Source organism: Stegostoma tigrinum, chromosome 36 (assembly GCF_030684315.1).
Source record: "Stegostoma tigrinum isolate sSteTig4 chromosome 36, sSteTig4.hap1, whole genome shotgun sequence".
Classification (NCBI taxonomy): Eukaryota; Metazoa; Chordata; class Chondrichthyes; order Orectolobiformes; family Stegostomatidae; genus Stegostoma; species Stegostoma tigrinum.
In genome coordinates this window covers 24,851,675-24,864,476 of record NC_081389.1, presented here as the reverse complement: position 1 = coordinate 24,864,476, position 12,802 = coordinate 24,851,675, and the positions used below count along the sequence as shown (strand labels likewise).

Genomic DNA, 12,802 nt, shown 5'->3' with positions numbered 1-12,802 from the left:
GAGAAAAGATCTTGACAATTCACCGGATCCATGATTTAATGAAACTAGAAGGTCACTCCTCAGCCTCTGACGCTCCAGGGAAAATAGCCCCAGCCTATTCAGCCTCTCCCTGTAGCTCGAACCCTCCAACCCCGGTAACCCTTGTAAATATTTTATGCACCTTTCAAGTTTAACGATATCTTTCCAATAGCAGGGAGACTGGAATTGTACGCAGTATTCTAGAAGTGGCCTAACCAAAATCCTGTACAGCAGAAACATGACCCTCCCAACGCCTACACTCAATGCACTGACCAATAAAGGCAAGCATACCAAACACCTTCTTCCTTATCCTGTCTACCTGTGACTCTGCTTTCAAGGAAATATGAACCTGCACTCCAGGTCTCTTTGTCCAGCCTCACTCCCCAGGACCTTACCATTAAGTGAATAAGTCCTGCCCTCATTGGCCGTTCCAAAATGCAGCACCTCACATTTATCTAAATTAAACTCCATCTGCCACTCCTCGGCCCATTGGCCCATCTGATCGAGACCATGTTGTACTGTAAGGTAACCTTCTTCGCTGTCCACTACACCTCCATTTTTAGTGTCATCTGCAAACTTACTAACGTTATCTCCTATGTTGTCATCCAAATCATTTTATATAAATGATGATAAGCATTGGACCCAGCATTGATTCCTGTGGCACACTGCTGGTCACAAGCTCCCAGTCTGAAAAGCAGTCCTTCATCAGCACCCTCTGTCTCCTACCCTTGAGCCAGTTCTGTATCCAAATGCTTACTTCTCCCTGTATTCCATGTGATCTAACCTGGCTAGCCAGCCTACCATAAGAAACCCTGTCGAATGCCTTTCTGAAGTCCACATAGACCATGTCCACTGCTCTGCCCCCATCAACCCTCCTTGTCACTTCTTCAAAAAACTCCGTCAGGTTAGTGAGACATGACTCCCCGCGCACAAAGCCACATTCCCTATCCCTAATCAATCCTTGCCTTTCCAAATGCATGTAAATCCTGTTCCTCAGGATTTCCCCCAACAACTTGCCCACCACCGATGTCAGACTCACTGGTCTATAATTCCCTGGCTTTTCCTTACCACCTTTCTTAAATAGTAGCACCACATTAGCCAATCTCCAGTCTTCCGGCACCTCACCTGTGGCTGTTGATGATATACCTGATCACCTCCCAGGGATTTATCTACCTTCATACATTTTAAGATGTCCAACATCTCCTCCGCTGTAATATGGACACTTTTCAAGATGTCACTGTTTATTTCACCCCATTCTGTATCTTCCATATCCTTCTCCACAGTAAACGCTGATGCAAAATACTCGTTTGATATCTGTCCCATCTCCTGCAGTTCCACACATAGGTGGCCTTGCTGATACTTAAGGGACTATTTTCTCCTCAGTTACCTTTTTTGCCCTTAATGTATTCATAGAATCTCTTTGGAAGCTTCTTAACCCTTTAAAGTTTTTGAGAAGATTTGTAGTGTGGGTTTGGAGCCAGTGGGTTTGGTTATAAATGTTTTGTCACCCTGCTAGGTAACATGGTCAGTGCATCTAACGATGTTAACAGCAGGGTGACGAAACATTTACAACCAAACCCACTGACTCAGCAAACAAGTCTACAACCTCATCTTTAACCGTATTTGCCAAAGCTATCTCATGTGCCCTTTTTGCCCTCCTAATTTCCATCTGGAGTGTACTTCTAATGCTCTTATACTCCTCAAGGGATTCCCTTGATCCCAGCTGTCTGGAGTTATAATTTCTCTGGATTTGAATCACTGTAAAGTGATGATATTGAGGAACACGTTGAAATTTTGCTTTGCTGTGTGTGTTAGGATTTTTTCTAGCTCTGTTCTGTGTTTGATTTGCTGTTGATTTGATTTATTACTGTCGCATGTACCGAGATACAGTGAAAAATATTGTTTTGCATGCTAGCCAGATAAATCACACTTTACATAAGTACATTACAGTTGTAGATCAAAATGCCGAATATAATGTCTCAGCTACAGAGAAGGTGCAGAGAAAGATCAACTTTCACACGAGTGATGCGTTAATTCTGATAGCTGTGGGGAAGAAGCTGTACACAGGTAATAGGACAGGAGTCAGCCCCTCATGCCTGCTCCACCATTTAATACTTGTCTCTGGCTCAACCCCACTTCCTACCCAATCTCCATAACTTTTCAATCCATAGCTTATCCTTAAATTTACTCAGTGTCCCAACATCCACTACACTCTGAATTCCACAGACTCACAATCCTTTGGGGTGAGGAGTTGCAGTTACACAAGAGATGAGTTCAACCAGCTCTGGGCACTGCATTTTAAAAAGGATGTGAACACAAGTGCAGAAGAGGTTACGAGAATGTTCTAAGATCAGAAACTCCTGTTCTGGGAACAAATTGAGAAAGTTTGGGACTGTTTTTCTTGCAGGAGAGAAGGCTGAGATGAGATCTCATGGAATTTTTCAAGATCCTGAAGGGTGTGAACAGAAGAATTACAGAGAAACTGTTTCCACAGGCGAAAGAATCAAGATCTTGAGAGCACAGATCGACAGTAATGAGTAAGAGCAGCAGAAATGATGTGAGGAAGGTCTTTTTCACACAGTGACTGTCTGGAGCACTTCTGGAGCTGTTGGTGCAGGCAGCTTCAATTGAGACATTAAGGTATTTATTTAAGAAGGAAGAAAGTGCAGCATTACAGGGAGAAGATGGAGTGACACTAGTGAGGTGTTCATCAGGACTGCTAGCACTAGCAAGGGTAGAATGGCTTCCTGTCTGTGCTGTGATAAGTCTGTAATTACTGACACAGTTAACGGAGATACTCAGGAGAAATTAGCTGCAGAATACCTCTCACCCTTCCAACTTGATATTCTACCCCTCTCCCTCTCAGGCTTATCCAGATTTCCCTGAAACACATTCTTCCTGTGACAGAGACGGAGAGAGAGTGAGTCTTTATTGCACAAATGGAGAAGGCTATTCTCTGGGAGAAGGCACATTTATTGAATTAGAATTTCACTCCGTGTCATGGTGTGACTTGAACCTACATTGCCAGAACATTTGCCTGAGATCCTGGATTACCAGCTCAGTGACAGAGAAAACTGCCAATCCAGCAGTGGGCACTTTGGATCGCACTGTGTGGTATCAGGAAATAGTAACCGGAAGGACAGAAGGAGAGGGATCAAGACAGAAATAAGGAGAATGAGGAAGAGTGAATGAGAAGAGTGATAGTGATGGGAGAGTGAGAGAGGGTTAGCAAGCGAAGGACCAATGTGAATGGAAGATGGAGACACATGAGGATGGAGAGTGAGGAAGGCAGCAGAGTGAAGAATGAACAGTGAAATGGAAGGAGTTGTAGTTCAGCAGGGAATGTTAACAATTAGAGACAGGAATATCCAAGAGTATAGGAGGGGTGAATGGCAGCTAGCTGTTGTGTAAGGGCTTCAGGACCCTGGAGAAATGTTACAATGATGTCACAGTGTTGTACATCACTGAGTACAAATAACCAGCGTAGGGCACGGCAAGGGTTAGATACGCTGGAGTGGGGCCCTGGCAGAGGGCATGGGGACCTGGCGGAAGGCATGGTGAGGGGGGTGGGGCCCCGGCGGAGGGCATGGTGAGGGTTGGAAAGGAAAGTTGGATTCCCTCAAGTTATTATTTATTTCTTATCTTTGTTCTCAGTGAATGTGAATGGTGCTGCGTACATTCGGTGAAGGTTCACACTGTATTTTCTCATTGAATAGACACGTCATCAATGATTCAATCAACACAGATTGGGCAAGTTAGAACGTACACCATTGCACCAAGCCAGGCCAGAATGAGAGACAGCTTTGAGAAGATGAAAATGATACAATATGTAAGGACGAAACAAACTACAGATCAGAACCACGTACAGCAGCTCAGTGTGAACCTGTAATAAACCAAGTTACTTAGGAATCTAGGTCTGAAGATTCTCCTTGACTTTGTCTTCACCTTGACCAGTTTGTAAAGAACATAAACTCAGTGTGGATGCTGAAAGAAAAGCCTCCCTTCTCACTGGGGCTAGTGATGATCTGAAAGGTACTCTCACTTACTCCTGACAAGTCCCTTCACCTGCCAAAGCTGAATGTAATTCTCTCTCGATGTTTTCTCCTTGTCAGCTGGGATCTCCCTGAGTCTCGGGATTCAAATGCATAGTGACAGTATCTGTTCACACTGGCACAACAGGGAAAGCAGGAAAGCAATGGCCAACTTCAAACACCAAAACAGCGTGAAATTACCCAGGGACGGGTGGAATTGGACTGAAGCCACACTTAAGGGGCTGATGCGTTTGTGATGAGGTGAGAGGGAGATGTCTTTCAGTTCTCAAGCATGTTTTCAAATCCGAATCCAATTGATCGACCTCCCGTGCCGCAGAAAAATCAGCAGCTGGTATCTCCAACCGAACACCACAACAACCGTAAACATCACCAGGAACAAGCTCAAACAGAGGATTACAGGTCAATCCAGAACCCATCGCCATGACAACCTAACACAACATTAACCAGGGGAGGCTTGGGGTGGGGGAGACAGTGATGGAATGGAGGCATAGGGAGGGTGAAGGATGGGGGAGTGGGTGGGTGAGGGAGACAGAAGGCGGTCAGGGTGGCAGAGTGAGGAGGGAGTGGGTCCAAGGGACTGGGACAGGGTGGGGATGGGGGATTGAGGATGAGGTGGGGGCGAAGGAGTGGGGGTGAAAAATTGCGGAGAGGGTAGGAGTGAAGGACTGAGGAATAGGTGAGTGTGAGGCAGTGAGGAGGGGTTGGGTTGGGGTGAAGGGTTGTGGAGGGGGGATGAGGGTGTGGGGAGGGGTGTGTATGAGGGATTGGGGATGGGATTGATGGAGGTGAGGGAATGGGATATAGGATGAGGGAGTGAGGTGGTAGTGAGGGAGGGAGGAAATGGGGAGCAGTGGGGGGTGAGGGAGTGAGGATGGGATGGGGTTGGCAGAGTGAGCAGGGGATGGATCCATTTGGGACTGGGACAGATAGGGATAGGGGAGTGAGGAGGGGTTAGGTGCAAGGGATTGGGACAGGGTGGGGGTGGGGGGGGGCGGGAGAGGGTAGGAGTGAGGGAGTGGGGATGGAGTGGGGGCAAAAGACTGTGGAGGGGGTAGGAGTGAGGGAGTGAGGAAAAAGTGGGTGGGAGGGGATGGCTTGGGGGTGAGGGAGTGAGGTGGCAGTGAAGGAGTGAGGAAATGGGGAGCAATGAGGGTGAGGGAGTAGGGAGAGGGAATTGGGAGAGAGAGTTGGGAGCAGTGGGGAGGGTGAGGGAGTGGGGTCATGGTGGGGGGGCGAGGGAGTGAGGAAGGGGTTGGGAATGGGTTGGGTACAGGTTGGGGTGAGGGGGGGGGAGGAGGGGTGCTTGAATGAGGTGAGGGTGGTGGAGTGAGGAGAAGGTTGGGACCAAGGAGTAGGGAGGTGCTCAGGGAGTGAGGAGAAGGTCAGGGAGTTGGGGGGTGTGGGAATGAGAAAGGAGGTGGAGGTGAGGGAGTGAGAAGGGGGTGGGAGGGTGACGATGGGGTGCTGCAGTGAGGAGGAGGTGTGTGTGACTGAGAGATGAGGCTGTGGGATTAGGGAGTGGGGTGAGGGAGTGTGTATGAGGGTGGGGGTGAGGCATTGAGGAGGTGGGGGTGAGAGCATGGGGTGGTGCGTGAGAGGGTGGGGGTGTGGGTGAGGGGGTGGGTGTGGGAGAGGGAGTATGGGTGTGTGGGGGTGGGGTGGGTGTGAGAGTGGGTGAGGGTGGGGGTGTGGGTGAGGGGCTGTGGTTGAGGGGTGTGGGTGTGGGTTAGGGTGTGGGTCTGTGGTTGGGGGTGAGGGGGTATTGATGAGGGTGTGGGGCTGCGGTGGGGTGTGGGTAATGGTGAAGGGGTGTGGCGTTGTGTGTGGGTGTGGGGGTGACAGGACGTGGGTTTGGCTGAGTGTGTGGGTGTGTGGGAGTGGATGACTGGGGTGGGGTTGTGTGGATGAGTGGGATGGGGGGGTGGGTGGGTGGGGTGGGGGTGTGGGTGGGTGGGGTGGGGGTGTGGATGAGTGGGGTGGGGGTGTGTGGGGTGGGAGGGCGGGGGGTGTAGGGGTTGTGGGTGTTGGTGGGCACGTGGGGTGTGGATGAGTGCGGTGGGGGGGTGGGGGATGTAGGGGGGTGTGGGGGGTGTGGGTGTTGGTGGGCACGTGGGGTGTGGATGAGTGCGGTGGGGACGTGGGGTTTTGGGTGTGTGGATGAGTGGGGTGGGGGTCAGGGTGTGGATGAGTAGGGTGGCTGCGTGGGGGTGTGGACAAGAAGGGTGGGGTGTGGTGGTGTGGACGGGTGGTGGGTGTGGAGGGTGGGCGTGGGGGTGTGGGGGGTTGGGGGTGTAGGTGGGCGTGTGGGGTTGTTTGTGGACGTGTGGGGGTGTTAGTGGACATGTGGGTGTAGATGAGTGCAGTGGGGGTGGGGTGGGAGTGTGTGTGTGTGTGGATGAGTGGGGTGGGGGTGTGGTGGTGTGGATGAGTGGGGTGGAGGTGTGTGTAAGGGTGGGGGTGTGGGTGAGAGCATGTGGGTGTGAGTTAGGGTGGGGACCTGTGGGTGGGAGGGTATGGGTATGGGTGGGGGGCATGGCACTGTGGGTGGGGCGTGAGTGAGTGGTGTGGGGGTGTGTACGAGGGGGGTGTGTACGAGTGGGGCGGGGGAGTGGGGGTGTGGATGAGTGGAGTGTGGGTGTTGGGGGTGGGCTTGTGGGGTGTGGATGAGTGTGGTGGGGGTGTGGGGGGTGGGGTTGTGGGTGTGTGGATGAGTGGGTGGAGTTGTGGGTGTGGGGTGGTGTAGGGGGGCGGGGAGGTGTTGGTGGGCTTGTGGGGTGTGGATGAGTGCAGTCGGGGTGGGTGTGTAGGGGATGCGGTTGTGGGTGTGTGGATAAGTGGGGTGGGGGGGTTGGGGTGTGGATGAGTGAGGTGGGGGTGTGTGGATGAGTGGGGTGGGGGTGTAGGTGGGCATGTGGGGGTGTGTGGGGTGGGGTTGCTGGCGGGCATGTGGGGTGTGGATGAGTGCAGTGGGGGTGGGGTTGTGGGTGTGTGGATGAGTGGAGTGTGGGTGTGGATGAGTCGGTGGGGTTGTGGGTGTGGGACAGTGTAGGTGGGCGTGTGGGTGTTTGGGGGGGTTGAGGATGAGTGGGGTGGGGTTGTGTGTGGCTGTGGGTCGTGGGGGGGGGTGTGTGTGGCTGTGGGTCGTGGGGGGGGGTGTGTGTGGCTGTGGGTCGTGGGGGGGGTGTGTGTGGCTGTGGGTCGTGGGGGGGGTGTGTGTGGCTGTGGGTCGTGGGGGGGGGTGTGTGTGGCTGTGGGTCGTTGGGGGGGGGTGTGTGTGGCTGTGGGTCGTGGGGGGGGGTGTGTGGCTGTGGGTCGTGGGGGGGGGGTGTGTGTGGCTGTGGGTCGTGGGGGGGGGTGTGTGTGGCTGTGGGTCGTTGGGGGGGGTGTGTGTGGCTGTGGGTCGTTGGGGGGGGTGTGTGTGGCTGTGGGTCGTGGGGGGGGGGTGTGTGTGGCTGTGGGTCGTGGGGGGGGGGTGTGTGTGGCTGTGGGTCGTGGGGGGGGGGTGTGTGTGGCTGTGGGTCGTGGGGGGGGGTGTGTGTGGCTGTGGGTCGTGGGGGGGGGGTGTGTGTGGCTGTGGGTCGTGGGGGGGTTGTGTGTGGCTGTGGGTCGTGGGGGGGGGGTGTGTGTGGCTGTGGGTCGTGTGTGTGTGTGGGTGAGGGTGGGTGTGTGGGGGTCTCTCAATGCGCTCCTGTTAGAGTCTGTACCTCGGGCCGTGTGGCCGGGTCTGGTATCTCCTTTCCAACACTCTCACTGCTGAAAGCACAATTCTGCTGCTTTTACAAAATTGTAAACTCACTCTGATCGAGCTGCAGAGTATTTAGCACACGTCAGACTGGTCAGAAATCAACCGGCTAGGCTCAGTGCACAAGTTTTCCAATCGGAATGAAATATGGATCAGTGCTGAGTATCACAGGCTAAGCTGTGGAAGGGTAAGGATGTCTGATCAAACTCTGCAACACAGCTCAGTTCAAATTCTCCCTCTGCTTCTTATCCTGTGATCCATTTAATATCTTCACCTGAGCCTGTCTTCTATTTCCTGATGGTGACAACCTCACACAGCTTGGCACCATACTGCTCTGTCCACAGTGGAACTCCAGTGTCCAGTGCGGCATTGGGCAGTGTTGTGTGATGATTGGTTTCAGTGCAACCAAGCTGCATATGACGACAATACAGTATTGACCCAATAGTTACTGCTCTGGGCTCACATTCAGACAATTCACTAATTCAAGAACAATTCCAGACACCTCAACAAAATAACTACACACCCTCTAGTGCAGCGCTGAGGGCGCGCCGCGCTGTCGGAGGGTCAGCGCTGAGGGCGCGCCGCGCTCTTCAATACTATTGCTGGAATGTTGTCAGGGCCCAAAGCCTTTGCAATATGCATTGTGTCGACCCATACCCTGAGCTCAGGTTGTGTGAGTTGAATTGGCTGAAGATCAGTATCAGTGAGGCTTGGTGTGGGAGAGTGGAATTCATACAAATCAGTGAAGTAACCAATGGCATGATTGACATCCGTGAGCTAGAAGACACCAGTTTAAAATGAATGAGTGAAGAGCCTGGTGTTCGGCACTAGACTGGAGAGAAGTATTTCAGAACAACCCAATTTCAGATGTAAACCCAGAGCATTTATGGGAGCTGAAGAGCCTTATTTTGTGGTCAGGAACTGTCAGCCTCAGCGACAGTACATATCCAGCCAGCCCGAGTCAGCGCCACTCTGGTAGCTCAATGTGCACAGTCAGTATTGGTGTAAATCTCTAGATAAAGCACTAGAGGAGCAGGAGATGGATCATCCTCTCAGCTCTTCTGGCTGAAGATTGCTGCAAATGCTTCAGCCTTATCTTCTACTCTGATGCGCTGGGCTCTTCCACCACCAGTGAGGTTAGAGATACTTGTGGAGCCTCCTCCTCCAGTGAGTTGTTTAATTGTCCACCACCATTCACAACTGGATGTGGCAGGACTGCAGAGATTAGATCTGAACCTTTGGTAATGGGATTACTTAGCTGTGTCTATCACTTGCTGCTTTCGCTGTTTGGTGGCTTCACCAGTTTGATACCTCATCCTCAGGTGTGCCTGGTGCTGCTCCTGGCACACCCTCCTGCACTCTTCATTAACCAGGGTTGATCCCCTGGCTTGATGGTAATGGTTGAGTGGGGTTTATGCCGGGCCATGAGGTTACAGATTGTGCTGGAGTACAATTCTGCTGCTGTTGATGGCCCACAGCGCCTCATGGATGCCCAGGTTTGAGTAGCTAGACCTGTGCAAAGTCTGTCCCATTTAGCCCGGTGATAGTGCCACAGAACAGAATTGTAAGTTCGTATCAATGGATGCACATCCACATAGAGCCAGATACTACACTACACCACACACACACACACACACACACACACACACACACACACACACACACACACACACACACACACACACACACACACACACACACACACACACACACACACAAAACCATACAGTGATCAATACAATCAGAACCATACACAGACACACATAGCCCTTCAGGCACACGCTTGCATATACATACACTCTGTGAGACACAAACAGATGCACAGCCAGACACACACACATATACACAAATGGGTGCACACACACACCTACACATAAACACACACACACACAAACACACATACAGAGAAACACAGTTAGACAGATGCACAAGCACACACACACAGAGATATACACACATACACATAGATACACAAACGTGCACACATACACTCACTCACAGAAAAACACAATTAGACAGACAGATACTTGCACATAAATATACACGCAGACTCAGGCCAACAGATACGGACTGATATCCAGTCCCACACAGGCTCAGGTATGTATACACACACAGACACACACAGAGCCAGTTGACAGTGAAATTAATTCTGTCTGCCCCTACCCTACTCCACTAGCCAGCTCTCTCTCTCACATACACACCGCCAGTCCGACATTTACAAATCCTGCGTTTTTTTTCTGCAGCCGCGCAACACAATAGCCCAACTGCATAAAGACACCGATTCAAGGCAACGATATGTGACAAGAATATTAAAGCTTTCATTTCAGTCAGATCTGCCAGCCCCAGGATTTTCGAACGATTTACCAGGGAGCAGCTTGAGAGACGGGAGGCAGCTCTGATTGAGAGAGAGCCTGGATTCAGACAATAATTGCACTCCCGGAATCCCAGCCCAGAGGGAATGCACAGTACCCCCTCCCAGCGAGAGAGAGAGAGAGAGAGAGAGGGCACAGACCCCCCCCGCCCCCCCCGACACACTGCCAGGGAGGTACACTGCTGCTGCTGGCCCCACTGCATTAGCACTTACCAGGGACGTGGAAGGTATTCAATCCTGGTCTCCTCTCCCAGTGCAAACCTGCATCAGCCCCGAGCACACAGACAGCACTGAAGCTGCTCCGCTCCTGTCCGCTTTACCTCCCGGTTGCTAGGCATCACAGAGCAGCTCCTGATCAATCCTGGAATGAGGAGACACAGCAAGCTGCAGGGAAGGTCCGGCCTGATTGAGGACGGGTTTTTTGGGGGGTGGGGGAAAGACACACACTCAGGGAGGGAGAGAGAGAGAGGAGAGCCAGCACCCAGACCGCTCAGATCCCACATTTCATCAGGGCGGGATCAGGGAGGGCTGATGCAGATAACTCCGATACAAAACCAAATTAAATCCACGCACAGGAAGTGAACCCACTATTAACTCTGTCATAGCCAGGCATCTCTGAGAGACCTGACAGCGCCCGAGGGTGCTCCCCCCACCCTACAACTGCTCCCTGAGACAGAGAGGGGGGAACTGAAAGACACCAGGCAGTGTATAGGTATCTCCCTGAGAGAGATGGAGAGAGAGAGTAGGGACTGAGAGACACCAGTCAGTGTACAGATATCTCCCTGAGAGAGAGAGAGGGGGGACTGAGAGACACCAGTCAGTGAACAGATATCTCCCTGAGAGAGAGGGGGGGGGGACTGAGAGACACCAGTCAGTGTACAATATCTCCCTGAGAGAGAGAGGGGGCACTGAGAGACACCAGTCAGTGTACAGATATCTCCCTGAGAGAGAGAGAGGGGGGGGACTGAGAGACACCAGTCAGTGTACAGATATCTCCCTGAGAGAGAGAGGGGGGACTGAGAGACACCAGTCAGTGTACAGATATCTCCCTGAGAGAGAGAGTAGGGACTGAGAGACACCAGTCAGTGTACAGATATCTCCCTGAGAGAGAGAGAGGGGGGACTGAGAGACGCCAGTCAGTGTACAGATATCTCCCTGAGAGAGAGGGGGGGGGGACTGAGAGACACCAGTCAGTGTACAGATATCTCCCTGAGAGAGAGAGAGGGGGGACTGAGAGACGCCAGTCAGTGTACAGATATCTCCCTGAGAGAGAGGGGGGGGGGGGGACTGAGAGACACCAGTCAGTGTACAGACATATCCTTGAGAGAGAGGGGACTGAGAGACACCAGTCAGTGAACAGATATCTCCCTGAGAGAGAGAGGGGACTGAGAGACACCAGTCAGTGTACAGATATCTCCCTGATAGAGAGAGAGAGGGGGGACTGAGAGACACCAGTCAGTGTACAGATATCTCCCTGAGAGAGAGAGAGGGGACTGAGAGACACCAGTCAGTGTACAGATATCTCCCTGAGAGAGAGAGAGGGGGGACTGAGAGACACCAGTCAGTGTACAGATATCTCCCTGAGAGAGAGAGAGGGGACTGAGAGACACCAGTCAGTGTACAGATATCTCCCTGAGAGAGAGGCGGGGTGGGGGGTGGGGGTTACTGAGAGACACCAGTCAGTGTACAGATAGCTCCCTGAGAGAAAAGGGACTGAGAGACACCAGTCAATGGTTATCTACCTGAGAGAGAGACTGAGACCACATTAGTCAGTGTACAGATTTCACAGGCAGACAGGGGCGGTTAAAAAGGTGCTTAGGATGCGTGTCATCGTTCAGACCTTTGAGTATGGGAGTTGGGATGTCACGTTGAGGTTGTGCAGGAAATTGGTGAGACTTCTTCTGGAGTATTGTGCCCAGTTTTGGTCACCCTGTTATAGGAAGGACATTATAAACTGGAGAGGGTTAGAAGTGATTTTCCGGGATGTGCTGGAATTAGAAGGTTTCAGTTATGGAGCGTAGGAGGCTGAGGGGTGACCTTATAGAAGTTTATAAAATCATGAAGAATATAGATAAACTGAATGGCAGGTGTCTTTTCCCTAGGGTGGGGGATTTCAAAAGTAGGGGGCACGTTGTTAAGGTGACAGGAGAGAGGTTTAAAAAAGACACGAGGAGACCCTTTTACACAGAGAGTGGTTTGTGTGCGGAATGAGCTGCCAGAGGAAGTGATAGAGGTGGTTACAATTTCAAGATTTAAAAGACATTTGGATAGGTTCATGGACAGGAAAGATTTAGAGAAAGATGGACCAAATGTCAGCAAATGGGCCTGGCTCAGTTCAGCATGGACGAGTGAGCTGAAGGGTCTGTTTCCACGCTGTGGGAATCCTTGACTTTGACAGTCTGTTCGATTTTGGAAGATGATCAGCAAAGTAAGAAATAATTTCAGGGCCACTTCCTTTAGAGTCCTGGGAACGAGGATTATTAGGCTCTGCTGAATCATCAGCCTTTAACCCCACTCATTTCGCCAGCAGTGTTTTCTCACTAATACTGAACACCTTCAGTTTCCACCCTGCCATTTGATCCTTGGTTCCTTGACATTTCTAGAAGGTTATTTGTGCAG

The 12,802-nt window shown here is 51.7% G+C and overlaps 1 protein-coding gene across 12 annotated transcripts in view; it reads right to left on the bottom strand.

The window, feature by feature from the left end:
• LOC125446913 (leucine-rich repeat and immunoglobulin-like domain-containing nogo receptor-interacting protein 1) overlaps positions 1 to 12,802 on the bottom strand; it is a 527,574-nt gene that overhangs the window by 132,530 nt on the left and 382,242 nt on the right. For 2 of the 12 annotated variants that reach the window (XM_059640154.1, XM_059640158.1), the window contains exon 1: positions 10,397 to 10,764. The exons of the other annotated variants lie outside the window; for them this stretch is intronic. The gene's annotated coding sequence lies outside the window, so the exon portion shown is untranslated. Of the gene's footprint in view, positions 1 to 10,396; positions 10,765 to 12,802 lie in introns of those variants that run through there. 12 annotated transcript variants of the gene reach the window in all.